This window comes from Gadus macrocephalus, chromosome 1 (genome assembly GCF_031168955.1).
Source record: "Gadus macrocephalus chromosome 1, ASM3116895v1".
Lineage (NCBI taxonomy): Eukaryota > Metazoa > Chordata > Actinopteri > Gadiformes > Gadidae > Gadus > Gadus macrocephalus.
This window is the reverse complement of record NC_082382.1, coordinates 2697863-2715089: the sequence shown is the minus strand read 5'-3', so window position 1 is coordinate 2715089 and position 17227 is coordinate 2697863. Positions and strand designations below refer to the sequence as shown.

Here is a 17227-nt window from a genome sequence, read left to right as displayed (position 1 = left end):
CAGCCCCTCAACACCCAGAGCCTTTAGCATTTCTGGCTGGATCTCATCAATCCCTGGGGCTTTGCCACTGCGGAGATGTTTGACTACCTCAGTGACCTCCACCAGGGAAATTGACGACGAAACACCATCAACCTCGAGCTCTGCCTCCAACATAGAGGGCGTGTTATTCGGATTCAGGAGTTCCTCAAAGTGTTCCTTCCAACGTCCGACGACCTCCTCAGTTGAGGTCAACAGAGTCCCTTCCTTACTGTACACAGCTTGGATGGTTCCCCGTTTCCCCCTCCTGAGGTGCCGGATAGTCTTCCAGAAACACTTTGGTGCCGACCGAAAGTCCTTCTCCATGGCCTCTCCGAACTTCTCCCACACCCGCTGCTTAGCCTCCGACACGGCAGCAGCTGCAGCCCTTCGAGCCTGTCGGTACCCAGCAACCGAGTCAGGAGTCCTCCAGGATATCATATCCCGGAAGGCCTCCTTCTTCAATCGGACGGCTTCCCTGACCACCGGTGTCCACCACGGTGTCCGAGGGTTACCGCCCCTTGAGGAGCCTAAGACCCTGAGGCCACAGCTAGCCACTGCAGCTTCAGCAATGGAGGCTTTGAACACCGCCCACTCCGGCTCAATGCCCCCAACCTACACAGGAATGCCAGAAAAAGTGAGTGAGTTGAAGATACCTAGGACGGGGGCCTCCTCCAGACGTTCCCAGTTCACCCGCACTACTCGTTTGGGCTTAACAGGTCTATCCGGAAATTTCCCCCATTCCCTGATCCAACTCACAACCAGATGGTGGTCGGTTGACAGTTCCGCCCCTCTCTTAACCCGAGTGTCCAAAACATGCGGCCTCAGATCAGATGACACGATCACGAAATCGATCATCGATCTTCGGCCTAGGGTACTCTGGTACCAGGTACACTTATGAGCACCCATATGTTCGAACATGGTGTTTGTTATGGATAATCCATGACTAGCACAGAAGTCCAATAACAAACGACCGCTCGGGTTTAGATCAGGGAGGCCGTTCCTCCCCACCACGCCTCTCCAGGCGTCTCCATCGTTGCCCACGTGGGCGTTGAAGTCACCCAGCAGAACTACGGAGTCCCCTACTGGAGCCCCATACAGGACTCCATTCAGGGTCTCCAAGAAGGCCGAGTACTCTGAGCTGCTGTTTGGTGCATACGCACAAACAACAGTCAGAGTTTTCCCCCCTACAACCCTTAGGCGCAGGGAGGCGACCCTCTCGTCTACCGGGGTAAACTCCAACACCGCGGCGCTCAGCCGGGGATTTATGAGTATCCCCACACCCGCCCTGCGCCTCACGCCCTCGGCAACTCCGGAGAAGAATAGAGTCCAACCCTTATCCAGGAGTACGGTACCAGAGCTGAGACTGTGCGTGGAGGTAAGCCCCACCAGATCTAACTGATAGCGCTCCACCTCCCTCACAAGCTCCGGTTCCTTTCCCCACAGCGAGGTGACGTTCCACGTCCCCAGAGCCAGCTTCTGCCGCCCGGGTCTGGTCCGTCGAGACCCCTGACCTTCGCTGCCACCCATGTGGCTGCGCACCCGACCCCAACGGGTCTTCCCACAGGTGGTGGGCCCATGGGATGAAGAGAGGGGGGGTGCCACACAGTTTGTTCGGGCTGTGCCCGACCGGGCTCCGTGGCAAACCCGGCCACCAGGCACTCGCCATCGAGCCCTCCGTCTGGGCCTGGCTCCAGACGGGGGCCCCGGGCTTCCTCCGGGCCGGGTCACATCTCCTCTTCTTCCGTTATTCATTGAGGATTTTTGAACCATTCTTAGTCTGGCCCCTCACCTGAGACCACTCTGCCATGAGAGACCCTACCAGGAGCACAAGGCTCCAGACAACACAGCCCTCAGCTGTGTTGCACAAGCCCTCATGAATTATTCCATACATTTTAATTCCATAGGCACCAAATGATGAGGAGGCCTTTGTAAACAGGAAAAATTTCCATTCGATAAACACACAGGTCATATGTGATGCAACGCTCCGAGTGACAGACCTTGCTGCGAAGTGGCCGGGTAGCACCCACGACTCCTTTGTTCTTATGAATTCAGGAACAGGCATTACATTTAATGAGGGAGAAATGCCCGGTGGTTGGTTGTTAGGTGAGAACTACACATGAATTCTACTTTAGGTTAAAACAAAAACATACTGTATTGCCCTAACTAATGTCCTCTATGACAGGAGACAGTGGCTATGCCTTAAGACCATGGTTGATGACACCCATCCTTCACCCTGCAACAGAGCCAGATGAGCGCTACAGCCGGGCACAACGAAAAACACGTAGTGTTGTGGAGAGGTGCATTGGGGTAGTGAAGTCAAGGTTTAGGTGTATCGACCGTTCTGGTGGAGTGCTCCAGTACACTCCTGAGAGGGCATGTAAAATTATTACCTGTGCTTTTATCCTCCACAACATTTGCATTATGTACCACTTGCCAATCCCTGACATCCCAGATGATGATGACCCCGAGGGAGATGTCCCAGTCCCTGCCCCATGTAACACTGGCATGCAAGTGAGACAAGACCTCATAAGGAGATTCATGTGAAGAAAAAACACAATAAACAACACATGAAAACCTCTGAGTGATTGCTATTTTATTCTAGGTTCAACATTCATTTTTTTTTTTAAATCATACTTGGCTTGGGCAAGGCGAAGCTTCTCCCTCTCGACGAGCAGCTTTTCCCTCTCTCCCTGCAGAAGTTGCTCCTGAGTACGCCTCAGCATTTTAACATCCTCCAAAAGCTGACGCTGAAGGGAGACCATGTCCTTCGTGTTGCTTCTGGATGTGGCAGGTGTATGAAAGGTTTCCGAGAATAGCTGTGATAATGTCGGGTCATCCCCGGGACTCTGTGAGCTGTGAGTGGAACGATTGTAAATTAAACAGCATCAAAATGTATGGTTAGGTAAAACAGTTAGTGTCAGATACACTTATTAACTTACGTTTATGATTTGTAAGGGCTTGGGTTGGTTCAGCTGCATTGATTGTGTGGGATTGTTCTGCATCCTGGTTGACTGCTATTACGACCAAAGTATCTAAAGAAAAGCAACAGAAACAGAAAGAAATGTGATGTTAGATGCAGCTGGCTAAAACAACTTACATTAGCAGGGTGAGTGCTTGCTCTGTAAGCTACACACAGTAGCCTACTTGATCAAGTTCTAATATTTAAACAATGAGTTACCTTGCCTGGGTTTATTAAATGGCATAAGGTTTATTCAGTTTATCAAACACTTTTCACAGGACACAATGTTGTTGACAGCTTACAACCCATGGGGCCAATAGCTGAACTACTTGCAATTAATAAATAGATACTTAGATTTGATGTCCGCCCACTTTTTTTTTACAGCGTTGACATCGCGAACGATTCCTGCATCCGCCACTGCAGATACAGTCTGGGCAACTTTGGCCCACGCCCTCTTTTTGTTTTCCGACGTTATCATACTGTCTAGCTTGCCAAACAATAATCTTTTTCGGATGATGATCTCATCGACCATCACCTCCAACTCCTGTTTGGAGAAGTATTTGCTTCGTTTACAGGCGATGTCCTCCATTTTTCACAAATCAATTTCTCTCAACTGTCGGTCAACTGTTGGTTCAAAAACCTCGCGAGCGTTCTTAAGATAAAAATCTAAGAACATCCTAAGTGAGAAAACTAAGAAGTTCGTAAGGCAATCGACAATTCTTAAGAAAAAAATGGTGAATAGCGTTTAAGAAGATTCTTAGGAACTTCTTATATTTTTTCTTAAGAATCTTCTTAAGTTTTATCTTAAGAACACTTTTGTGAATCCGGGCCCTGGTCTCACGAAAATACGTGACACTGTAACGTTATTTAATCTATTGAAACGTGATCAGGGACACGTAGGCCTATTTTATAAATTTTGTATTTCAATTGGAAGTAGGCTATTTGTCGTGTCACTAGCACGACTTCCAAACTAAGGTTCTGTCCCGGAGCGTTCTCCCTAATGTCCCTTATGCAGGGTTGCCAACAGTCATGCCCCTGGCGTGACTCTCACGCTTTCACCATCAATCTCACGCTGTCACGCACACGCAAGAAATGTCACGCCAAAATAAAAAATCCTCCCGTTCATTTTCTGCGGGAGCAGACTAACAGCTGTAACATCTGCCTACCTACAACGTGATCACGGCAGTATTCTCTGATCGTTGATTCGCTGAAAACCACGCACCTGATACTAAGTTGCGTTTGAAAAGGTCAGAGAGAGTTCAGAGCCGGAGTCGGAGCCCACTGATGCGCGTTTGGGGATGGGTCCGTCGCGACCGATCCGTTCACAACCAACGAATCCCGAACGTGAACGACAAGAACTTGTTCCCCAAAACAAGAAGAACTGGTTCTTTGATTCTTTTTTTTTTAACATAAAACAAAAATATGGTCACGTAAATAAAATATACAAACGAACAGAGCTTCGTCTCCCCGCCACCTTATATCGATTAAGTCTACAACGTTCTCAAAGATTCAGCCAATGAGAGGTAGCAATGGTGTTGCCATGGCACCTGGGTAAACAAATGACAAGGTGGTACCGTCGAATTTGCGCGCTTTCTCTGTCTGACGTATCTTGGGTCATACCATTCGACGTGGAGCCACTAATATATCCCCCTACATTTCCGAAAATAGACTTGACCTCCATCTGTTTATTGGATAAACGCATTTCCCATTCCCATGAGCCTTTTCTCCATTCTCCGTCAATTCAAGAACAAACAAAGAAATTAAACTGCAGTTCGTATTTTTTTATTTATGACCATGAAAGTTCTGTAATGCCTGAATTATGAAGAATTAAATGTAAAGTAAATTAAAATTATAAATATAAAACCATGAATGACATATAGAGAGTAAGCAAGTGGTATAAATATTGGTGGGACGTCTACCAATACAAAATAGTATGTCATGTCGATTTTCACAGGGGTAGAGCCTAGTCCAGGGCATATCTTGGAATACTTCAGAATCGGGCTAGTGGCACTTTTAAATTCCCCAAATGATTCAAGGTGGCCCAGATTGTCCATTTTGAAAAAGCGTTTCCATTCTTTAACTTGTTTTCATAGATAAGGGTTTATACTAAACGAGGACTATTTTGTATAAAACATTTTTTTAGGGTTATGGGTCGTCCAAAAAATTAGCCGCTCACACTAATATTTTAGAGTCTCACTCCAGCCAAAGTCCCAAAGTTGGCAACCCTGCCTTATGGAGCTCCGTACAGATCATTCATTGTTGAAAATTGTCTGTGATAACTAACAAATGACAGCTTTTGGCCACCCGTTTCTACTTAAAATTGTCTGTGATAGCTAACAATATGACAGCTTTTGGCCACCCGTTTCTACTTTCACCTTTGATACTGAGAAATTGTGACAATACACGGATATATTAAATGCAGGTGCGCTGCTCTGTAGGCAAACCGCGAAGGAAAAAAGGGTAGCTGCTTCATCTGTTCTTTTTAGAATTGTATGTCTTGATGTTTATTTTATCTAGCCGTCTATTCTCTTGTTTTTGGCTAAGTGAATGAACGTCCGCGTCGATGCCTCGCAAGTCCAGTGTCGCGAGCGGACGTTGCCATGACATCTAGAAATCATACCGTATTTAATGGGTTGTAGTGAGTATAACATAATTCACCTACAGTATTTTGTTATGTGTTGTCCTTTCAATTGTGTTAGGCATCGTTTACTGTCTTGGTGGTTCAGGGATCGCTGTCCCTTTAAGGATTACGAGCGTCTCATGACGTCAGAGCCCATGCGGGATTTGTTTAGTTGCAGCATGTTTTGATTTCCTGTTTCTCTCTTACTAAATAAACGATTCACACAAATGTGTGCTCAACGTGCAAAATTGTATCTCTCACTTATTGCAATTTCCACAGGGTTATCATTAATATTGATGTGTAGGGGTAGATTATAACTCGTGAATAATATTGTTTAGACCACGGTCTGGGGGAATACTCGTATTCTGATTGGCTGCAGTGCGTGCATTAACTCCTGATATAGCCCTACAGACACCTGCTAAGTAGTTCCAGTCAGTGTTTAGATTCTCTGCCCGAGCCCGAGCCCGACGTGGGCCGGGTCGGGCCGATATTTCCCACCACTATACTCGGGCCGGGCCGTTGATCGGGCATTTTTATTTTTATTTTATCATTGGTTTATTGGCCTAATCTGAGGAGAAATCTATGCCATGAACAGAAATATTATAGGCCTTTATTATGCCGTGGAACGCTCCGTTCACTTGCATGGGTAGTAGTCCGGTGACTTGTCTACCCCAGCGTCTTCTGTTGCTAAGCGACGTCACCGTCTTTGCGGACAAATTATTTTTCTGCTGATCAACACTACGAATGGCCAAAAGACCATATTATTATTCTCATTCAACTTGAACATGTGTTTTTACAGTAGAGTGGTGGAGGGATGACGTATGTTGTCCAACCCGGAAGTGAGCGTCGCCCTGGATTCCCTCGACAAAAAGCCAATTGGTTTTGCCATTGGATTTTGGATCATTGCAGAAACATTTGCATCTTTGAAGCACCTCCTCAAAAACGGAAAATAAATAAATAAATAAAAATAACCGTGCTCCAAAGAACGAAATGTAAACCAATGCATTCTGAATGGGAGTGTTTCTCAGATTTTTCCATGCTACACAGAACGAAATGTAAACCCATGCAAATAAAGACTTCATGGTCATAATAATTTAAATATCATTAATCTCATGAGTGTGTAGGGTGGTATTCTATTTTTTTCAACGGGGCTGCATCCAGTCACTTGACCGTTATGGTTGCTATGGTGGTTGCTATCGACCGCCCCCTCTAATCCTTACATGGCTCTAAAAACCACGCGGCAAAGGAGCTGCCGTCAATTGTGTTGTTTTTGTCGTAAACTAGGATGGTTATAAAATAGACAGATATTCCAAGGTATCCTTAAAAGGCAGCTTGGATGTTTTTATTTTCTGCAGTTTAGACTTCTACTATAACCTATTTTTGAAAGCAAAACACCAAGCTCATTGATTTAATGAGGCAGGGTTATTTGAAACAATTTATTAAATAAATATTTGTGAGATGTCATTACTTCTCCTGAGTTTGCTTCCTATTTATGTCGAGTATACACCCCCACTGTCCACAAGCATCCCCCCCACCTCCCCATATGGATTTGGAGAATTGTTGCCACGTTCCAGTGGTGGAGGTATCATATGTATGAAAGAGGGCATTCAATTATACTATAATGATCAATTAGGAGGCCGAGTCCCTAAAGGAAGTGATGCAATAGGTGACTGAGACGACAACATTTAAGTAAGCTGTACCTTGAGGTCTCTCGTATATATCAAAGGGGGTCTCAAAGGACGCATACGCTCAACCTGTGGCTCCAGCCCTACAGGAAATGACTCAGCAAGTGCTCCATCTCGTTGCACCTGCACCCAGCGGCTCGCTTGCAAGATTTTGGCCTGAAATTCTTCCAAGACCTACACCCTAGCCATCCAACATGCATATCTGAGAATCAGGCCTCTCTTTAATAATGACAAAAAGTTATGAGAAAAAAAGACATGAACTTTTTGTTATCTCATAAGCGGCGTGGTGCCGGCTCCTTTTGACCTTTTGACCCCAGACTTCAAAAACGTGGCCACAGGCCAGCTGTGTCTACACACCTTAAGCCACAAATGTACACCTCCATCCCACAAAAAATGAGGACTAGAAACTAACCTCTGTCTTATGCTGCTATCCATTTGGATGTACGAAGTGGTAAAGTCGCAAATCTCCCAGCTTTTTTGCGTCATTTCACTGAGGCACGCCCCCTTTCGGTCGTAGTATCTCTTCGCTTTCAAAGTAGAGCGAGCAGATCTGTACAACTAGCAAAGAAGAGGGCTGCGCCCTGCCGCCCATAGTCAATGGGGATTGAGCTGTATTTTCTTTGTATTTGTACCACGTTGGGGGTTGTAATGTCGATTTTAAATCCTCTTACACACTTGATTTCATTGCTGCTTTAATCCGGTCACCAATTTATGGTCTTGCTTTGCGTGAAATTCAATGTAAAGTTGTGTTTTCAAGCTGGTTTGCTAAAGAGGCTATGTTGCTAATGACGACTAGCCCGCTACCACCCCTCGTGGCTCGACAGAAACACGACAGCACTTGTTGAAATAAAAATTGGCGAAATTGGCAAAATATTATTGGAATGTAAAAGGCTTGCAATATTAATGTTTCTGTAAAGGCTGGCAACCATTATACACTGGATTATTTCTTTTTTCCAAAATTGTTTTCTTCTCAAACTCGTCGGACACAAATAGCAAACTGGAAGGCTGGAGCAAGGGAAATACGTCACGTTCTCGCTGAAGCTGGTCGTTCGTACCAGCCTACCATCCAGATGGATAGCAGCATGACTGTACTGTTGGAGGTCACGCCCCTTTTCCGGCCTTTTCGAGATAGCTAGGGATACTAAAATGTTTACACACATTTCCCGGGGCCCCGAGAACGACATATCCGAGATTTGGAGTTCTAGCCCTTAGTGAAAAAAAGTTTTCCCAAATGGACTGTCATTTTTTTGCCATGCCAGTTGCCATGGCGCCGTCGAGGGTGGCTGCCTGTTGCAGTAGCTCTTGCAGTTCCTACTTATTTTTTCTTCTAATTGCTACTATTATTTCAACTTTACATCTTTCTGATATTCGCTGGAAGGTGCCTTTAATCTTTTAAACACATTTGATCATTGTGATACTCGTGGACCAAACAATGATTACCCATACGAGGGAAGGGCTGCTGATGTACCGGCCGGGGCCAACGGCCGGGGCCGTTGGAGCCCCACCCGCGGGCATACCTGCGGAGCTTAGGAGACACCGGAGGGGAACGAGAGCTGGAACGAAGGCAAGGTTGAGACGGGAGACGCACAGGAGATTTAAACATTGCCTTCCATCTATCGTGATGGGGAATGTGAGATCGTTGGCCAACAAAACGGACGAACTAACAGCCTTGGCGAGCGGTCAGTGTGTGTACCGGGAGTGTAGTTTGTTGTGCTTCACGGAGACATGGCTACATAGGAATATACCGGACTGTGCTATCGAGTTGGCTGGCTTCACGCTAGCGAGAGCGGACAGGGGACGACTGAGCGGAAAAAAGAAAGGCGGGGGGTCTAGCCGTCTTTGTGAACACAAAATGGTGTATCCCCTGACATGTTACCGTGAAGGAGAGCATCTGTACTCCAGATATCGAACTGTTAGCTGTGGGATTGAGGCCATACTATCTGCCTCGGGAGTTCTCTCACGTCATCGTTGTTGTTGTGTGTGTACCACCGTCCGCAGTGGCAGCGCGCGCCTGTGACGTCATCCACTCTACCGTCGCGAGACTACAGACTCGGCACCCCACAGCGCTCATGATAATCAACGGAGACTTCAATCATGTCTCTCTCTCCAAAACTCTGACCAGCTTCACACAGTATGTGAAATGTAAAACCAGAGGAAATAAAATTCTGGACTGTCTTTATGCCAATGTGAGGGAGGCATACAGCTCCTCTCCCCTCCCACCCCTCGGCCAGTCTGACCACAACTTGATACACCTTACACCTGTGTACAAGCCTGTAATAAACAAGCAGCCGGCTACCACCAGGACTGTGAAGGTGTGGTCTAGAGAGGCTGAGGAGGCCCTGCAGGACTGCTTCCAGAGAACAGACTGGGATCTGTTCCAGGAAGACCACGCAGAGGACATTGAGGGACTCTCCCATTGCATTACGGATTACATCAGGTTCTGTGAGGACAGCGTTGTACCCATCAAGAAGGTCCGCTGTTTTCCTAACAACAAACCCTGGATTAATAAGAACATTAAAATCCTACTCAACAGGAAGAAGAGGGCTTTCATGGCAGGAGACAGAGAGGGGGTAAAATCAGTTCAGAAGGAGCTGAGAAGGGAACTAAGGGCGGCCAAAAACCGCTATCAGGAGAGGCTGGAGGGCAAGCTGGAAATGAACAGTGCCAAGGAGGTGTGGGATGGGATGAAGCAGATTACGGGACACAGACTGCCAGGTCCAGCTGTGGGGGGCGGGCACGAACGTGCTAATGAGCTGAACCTATTCTTCAATAGGTTTGACTCAACCCCTGCCCCAGTGAGCTCAGCGAGTCAGTCTGTGCCCCCCTCCTTCACCTCCCCTACCCCCAACCCAGTCACCTCCCCTCCCTCCCCCCTCCCTTTCCCCCTCCACTCCCCCTTGCTACCAGTCTTTTCATTACATCAGGCCAGGTGAGGCAGGAGCTATCTAAGCTCCAGAGGAATAAGGCAATGGGTCCGGACAACATCAATCCCAAGGTGCTTAAAGCGTGTGCCGGACAGCTTGCTGGAGTGTTCCAACACCTCTTCAACCTCTCCCTGAGGCTAAAGAAGGTGCCCCAGTTGTGGAAGACCTCCTGCATTGTTCCGGTGCCTAAGATAGCTCGTCCTAGCTCTCCCAATGACTACAGGCCAGTGGTGCTGATCTCGCACATCATGAAGACCTTCGAAAGACTGGTTCTACAGCACCTCAGGCCCCAGGTGTGTGACTCCATGGACCCACTGCAGTTCGCGTACCAGGCCCAACTCAGCGTGGACGACGCCATCATTTACCTGCTGCACAGGGCTTACTCACACCTGGAGAAGCCGGGGAGCTCAGTGAGAGTCATGTTCTTCGACTTCTCCAGTGCGTTTAATACCATCCAGCCTCCCCTGCTTGAGAAGAAGCTCTCAGCAATGCAGGTACACCCTGATATGGTGGCCTGGATTGGTGACTACCTTTCCAGCAGGCCACAGTACGTGCGGCTGCAGAGCAGCCTGTCAGATGTGTTGATGAGCAACACTGGCACACCCCAAGGAACAGTACTTTCACCCTTCCTCTTTACCATCTACACCTCTGACTTCAGCTTCAACTCTGGAACCTGCCATCTCCAGAAATTCTCAGATGACTCCTCCATCGTGGGCTGCATCAGTGAGGACAGAGAGGACGAGTACAGAGGTGTGGTGGAGGACTTCGTCAGATGGTCTGAGGAGAACCACCTCCAACTCAACATCGGCAAGACCAAGGAGCTAGTGGTGGACTTCCGCCGGAAGAGGAAGCCCCCAACCCTTATTACCATCCAGGGGGTTGAAATTGAGACGGTGGATTCGTATAAGTTCCTTGGAGTACACATCAACAATAAACTGGACTGGTCTGACAACACAGAGGCCCTCTACCGGAAGAGTCAGAGCAGACTCTTCTTCCTCAGGAGGCTCAGGTTGTTTGACGTGTGTGGCAGGCTGCTAAGGACATTTTATCTGTCTGTGGTAGCCAGCACGCTGTTCTTTGCTGGGGCGTGCTGGGGAGGAGGCATCAAGGCTGGGGAGTCAAACAGACTCAACAAGCTGGTTAGGAAAGCCAGGGCCCCGTTTCCCGATATCGATGGATCTTCGCTCGTAAGATGGTTCGAAAGGTGGATCTTTCGAACCATCGATAATTTCTTTGGAGCGTTTCCCGAAACTCCTCTTAACGTGAACGCGCATTCGCTGCACTCAAGACGAACGTAGGATTGTACCTGTCCACTGACATGGTGCTGAAACGGGCTATGACGCAGGGGGAGACGCAGGAATGTCGGAGGAAAATGGGGTTAAAAAGGGTTAAAATATCTCCCCATCAAGGCCAACCGCAGAGTAGCCTACGAAAAGAATAGATTGCAATAATATGAATGCTAAAGATATTAAAACACAATTGATTAAGCCTAGGCCGACATATATATCAGTCCTAATCCTGAGCGCACGATCGGGAGGTGGAAGTTGCGCTTTAGATGCCTTCACAAGTCCAGCGGAGGGCTCCAGTTTTCGCCGGCCAAGTCATGCGCTGTGATATGTGTGACAGCTATGTTGCACAACATTGCAGCTAAGGCTGGGGTAGCTTTGGTTGAACCGGAGGACATTGAGGACGATGACGACGAGGAAGATCGGTGTGAGGACGGCCTCCCTCATAACTACGCGGCTGGTTTTCATGCACGTCGAAGAGTGATTGAGACTTTTTTTTAACCCCCTCCACCCTCCCACATGTCACTAAACATTCCCGTCAACGTGACCAATCCCCACCATATCCCAGCCTTTTGCCTGCTCCTTTGCATTTTTTTTTATATTTTTATAATTAATAATTTTATTATTTTTTTATTTTACATTATTACATTACATTATTTTAGGCTACGTTTTATGAGTAGCCTTTGTCAGTCTGCACAAATCCCCCCCACTTTCTCTCACACATTTTAAGTGCCCTGCCTGCTCAAACATTTCCTGGACTCTGGCTGTTTCCCAATGTCAAGGAAGCATGCTCAACGGCCGCCCTTTTAAGGACGCTACGTCATAGAACGCCGACAAGCACTGTTCCAATGTTGAGGACACTAGAAAGCCGCGCCATTTTTGCGTCCTTTGTTTTTGAGAATTCCGAGATTTTTCAAGGATGCATCGCTGCATCCTAGACGAGCCAAAACTACCCACAATCCTCTGCGTTCACTGGGCGGGTTCTTGAAAATGGCAGAGCAGTACACGTTCAAATGAAGTGAAGTTATATTAGTTTTCAGAAATATTTTGTGCCGTATTGCTTTTTATAGATTCATCATGTTAATGCAAATAATCAAGCCTGAAGACCTGTGCCACTTTTCAAACGTTTTTGCAACTTAATGATACGTTGCTATATTTTGCATGGACGTAGCTGGTGTTAAACACCACTGTCACCAATGTCAATTTACTCGCTCACAAGATTGCATTATTTATGTATACCTATTTATGTTTGTGTTGAATCGTTTTTTTTAGGGTCAGCCCAGCAAACGGAGGCTTTTGTGCGCCTTAGGGTGGCGCACAAACATTTGTTTACCGGTGGAAGGGATAGTGCCACTATCCAATGTTGTAAAATTAATGCACAACCGATCATTTGCAATGTTTGTAATTTTTAATGAACGTATATAATTGTATTTTATATGATATGTGTTCAAAGCACTGGTAGATTGTAGGCATATATGAATGAATGAATCAGATCAGTTAAATAATATATCCAAATAAATACACGTTTATCATCTCTTTCTTTGCCTTTTTCCCCCTGCATAATAGTAATCAACCGTACTGTAAATGTGATGCATGAATTAAGTTCTCAGACAATTTCACTTAGTTTTATAAAAATTGAATGGATTTTCCTTTTAATAAAGACAATTCGATCAACCACAACAAAGCTTTTGTGACTTCCCCAAAGAGGCTCCATGCGAAGGAGACATGACCGCATTCATAACAGACACAAGTCAAATAAATATCGATCAGCTTGATTGCTGCCATGTTTTATTCATAAGCGCACATGTGTTTACAAGCGGACACGCAGTATTAAAAAGCGGAAGCGCTTCCACACTACCAAGTCGTTCCCAAAGTCAGACGTTACAAACGGCTAGGAAGCACTCGAGCTAGCACTCTAGTCTCATCTCCATAGGACGCGACTAGCAAGGACGCGTCCTAGCAAGGCTGCAGCCTTCACTTTGGGAAACAGCCTCTCTCTCTCAAACTAAGAACATAATGGCCCACATTAGGCTCACGCACGTGATACACCATTACCAATGTGTTATAATAAAACGCATCCAATACTAGGAATGTCCGCTGGTTACGCCACTGAGGCTATAGTAGGCTAACGAGGCTCTTAGCGTCCTACGAGTACCCTGGAGCGCTCGTTAGCTACTCGTAACTCGTGAACGTTTTTAAGAGGTTCGTTACCAAAGATGCTTTCGGGAAACGGTGTGAAAACTGTACGATGCTCGTACGACCCACTCTGCGATCCACTTAGGCTAAAGATGCTTTCGGGAAACGGGGCCCAGCTCTGTTGTGGGACTTGAGCTGGACAGTCTGGAGGTGGTGGTGGAGAGGAGGATGAGGGACAAATTCAAGTCCATCATGGGCAACCCCTCCCATCCCCTCCATGCTGAGCTGTGGCAGATGGGGAGCACCTTCAGTCACAGGTTGATGTTCCCCAGGTGCAAGACGGAGCGCTTCAGGTGCTCCTTTGTGCCGGCAGCCATTAGGCTGTTCAACAGTGCCTGATGATGATTGTGTTTGTGTATGTCTATGTGTTTGCATATGCATGTGTGTGTGTTTAGGTATGCGTATATATGTGTATATGCATCACCCATCTTGATGTTGGTTCTGTTTGTCTTGTTTTTGTCCCTATTAACTATAAGCGTCTACTTATGCATTAGCACTTTTATTTATTTATTGTATTTATTACATTGTTATTTTGTCCTGTGTCCTTCCACTGCTGCTGCAACAAACACATTTCTCCTACGGGGGATTAATAAAGTTATATCTTATCTTATCTTATCTTATTTGGACGTGTTGCCTGCAAGACCTGGTTCAGAATTTGGTGGAAAAACTGTTTTTGAGATAGGAAGGTCCTACCGCCCTGAAATTTGAATACCTTATTCTAGGGCCTAACTGGGACCCCCGCACCGAAACTTGGCCCGGTCAGACCCCGAGGGCAGGAAGGAAACTTGGCCCAGTCGGACCCCGAGTGCAGGAAGGGGGGGCCTGGACTTTCATAATCTTCGCTCGGTGAATGTGAAGGATGTTTGGTCGGATGTTATGACGAAGAATCATAATGTGAACGTGAATATTCTATAAATGTCTTGATATCATCTTTCGTCTCAACACTTCTGCTGCAGCCGCTTAAAGTCTCACTCCGAGAACCTTAAAATATGAATCAATCCATTAGAAGTATGGAAATATCTTCCCGTTGGCGTAACGGGGCAAACAAGGTGTCCTTTGACATCTACGTTTCGAGGCGATTGCAACCAGTACCGCGGGAAGTAGGGGTGCTGGGGGTGCTGCAGCACCCCCTGTCTGAGGCCCTGTCTTATCACAGAAAACGATCATTTCTAAAAACTCCGGCCAAAGTGGAGATTTCTGAAAACGCCGGTTATGTGTTGTCGTGTCAACGGGGAGAAACGGGATTTTGGGTTCTGAAGCGTCACATTATGCACCAGGAAATGCTTAACGTCATGTGAGCGCCCTCTGTACCGTATTGGTCCGAATATAAACACAAACCCCATTGTAAGACGACCTATATTTGGAAAAAAGATTTGAAGACCAGATCTTGTTTTTATAAATAAATAAATTGTATTCATTGAAATAATATACGAAAATAAAAAGGCATAGAATAAAAAACTGCATTGCCACTAAACAGTAGTGCAAATAGGCCGTACTGATGTGTAGGCTACACCAAAGACTATTCCTGACACTCCTCTGCCCCGCTGTGTTCACTCTGGCTGTGGTCGCTCCGCACTGTTTCGGCCCGTGGCAAAGCGAGTCATCCTCGCTGCTGTCCAGGGCATTTTGAGACGCAGCATTTATTTAATGCTCATATGACCTAGTGCTGAAAAAAAGTTATATGAAAAAGTGTGAGGGGAGCGGTGGTGCGCTAAACTTGTTCTGTGAGCAGCTGGATGTGAACCATGGTGTGAACACAATGATCGATTTTCGACTGTGGGCGCATGCACTGGTGTAATTGAGCTGCGCTGCTATATATCTTTTTTATCAATGTAGCGAGTCTAGTGCAGGCTAGAGTTTTTTTTCCCAGCACCCCCTGCTGAGAATACGTTCCCGCGGCTATGATTGCAACAGTGCCACACATGATCATATTTGAATATGTTTCGGGGTAGTAATTAGCTGTCGATTTTGGAGGCCTTTATCAATAATGACCAGCTATAGATTTGCTTCCCGATGTAGATTTTTGACAGATTACATGTTATTTAGCATCTACACATTAAGCTGAGTCCAATGAGATCAAGCTCGCCCTCTTGCTACACCGAGATCATGTCCTAGACCATTGGTGGGCATGTAAAATACATGTTACCATTTGCTTGAGTGTCATGCTTGGTGTCATTGGACTCAGCTCAACGTGTAGATGCTAAATAACATGTCATTTGTCACAAATTTCTATCGGGAAGCAAATCAATAGCTGCTCATTATTGATTAAGGCCTCCAATTTCGACAGCTAATTACTACCATTAAACATGTTTGAATATGCTCCTGTGTGGCACCGTTGCAATCGCCTGGAAGCGTAGATGTTGAAGGACACCTTGTTCGCCCTCTTACGCCACCGGGAAGATATTTACATACTTCTGATTGACTAATGAATTGATTCAGTTATTCCCCCAGAAGTCTGGGGTCAAAAGGTCAAAAGGAGCCGGCACCACGCCGCTTATGAGACAACAAAAGTTAATGTGTATTTCTCTCAGAACTTTTTGTCATTATTAAAGAGAGGCCTGATTCTCACATATGCAGGTTGGATGGCTACGGTGCAGTGGTGTATAAAGTACTCAAAAGCCATACTTAAGTAAAAGTACAGATACCTTACTGGAAAATTACTTAAGTAAAAGTAAAAGTCACCTTTTAGAATAGTACTTAAGTAAAACACATGTTCAAGTTGAATGAGAATAATAATAATAATAATAATAATAATAATAATAATTCTGCCATAGTATTTATTTAAGGGGGGGGGGGGGATACAAGTCTTTTGGCCATTCGTAGTGTTGATCAGCAGAGAAATAATTTGTCCGCAAAGACGGTGACGTCTCTTAACAACGGAAGACGCTGGGGTAGACAAGTCACCGGACTACTACCCATGCAAGTGAACGGAGTGTTCCACGGCATTGAGAAGACCCGTGTAATAAAGGCCTATAATATTTCTGTTTATGGCATAGATTTATCCTCAGATTAGGCCAATAAACCAATGGTAAAATAAAAATTAAAACGCTCGATCAAAGGCCCGGCCCGATTATAGTGGTGGGAAATATCGGCCCGACCCGGCCCGCGTCGGGCTCGGGCTCGGGCAGAGAATCTAAACACTGACTGGAACTACTTAGCAGGTGTCTGTAGGGCTATATCAGGAGTTAAAGGCCCACTATGCAACTTTTTTAGCCAAAATTACATTAATTATGCTGGTTGAGAGTTATTCTGATGGTTCTGCAACCATTTCTGGGTCGTTTGGTGGGTGTGTCATTGCCCCATGTCGCCTCTCCAAGGAAAAGGCGCATATGCAACTTTCTCTGTTCGGACCGACACAATCCGGATGTGACGCAGCGGAAGTATCCAATCGCGCCTCGAAAATGTAGTCAGATTGTAGTTTCGAAAATGCTTTACGGCACAGACACACACCCAAACATGGCACCGGCTAGATATGAACCAGTTGCGAGGCAATTGTTGCATTCATCATGGATCAATCGACTGATAAGGGACCCAAGAGG

The 17227-nt window shown here is 46.2% G+C and overlaps 1 long non-coding RNA gene across 1 annotated transcript; it reads right to left on the bottom strand.

The window, feature by feature from the left end:
• Positions 1-11998: 11998 nt before the first annotated feature.
• LOC132465683 (uncharacterized) lies at positions 11999-13805 on the bottom strand. Its single transcript, XR_009527673.1, has 2 exons — positions 13704-13805; positions 11999-12245 (listed from the first exon to the last, which is right to left on the bottom strand). It is a non-coding gene; the product is annotated as an uncharacterized LOC132465683 (long non-coding RNA).
• Positions 13806-17227: the final 3422 nt, after the last annotated feature.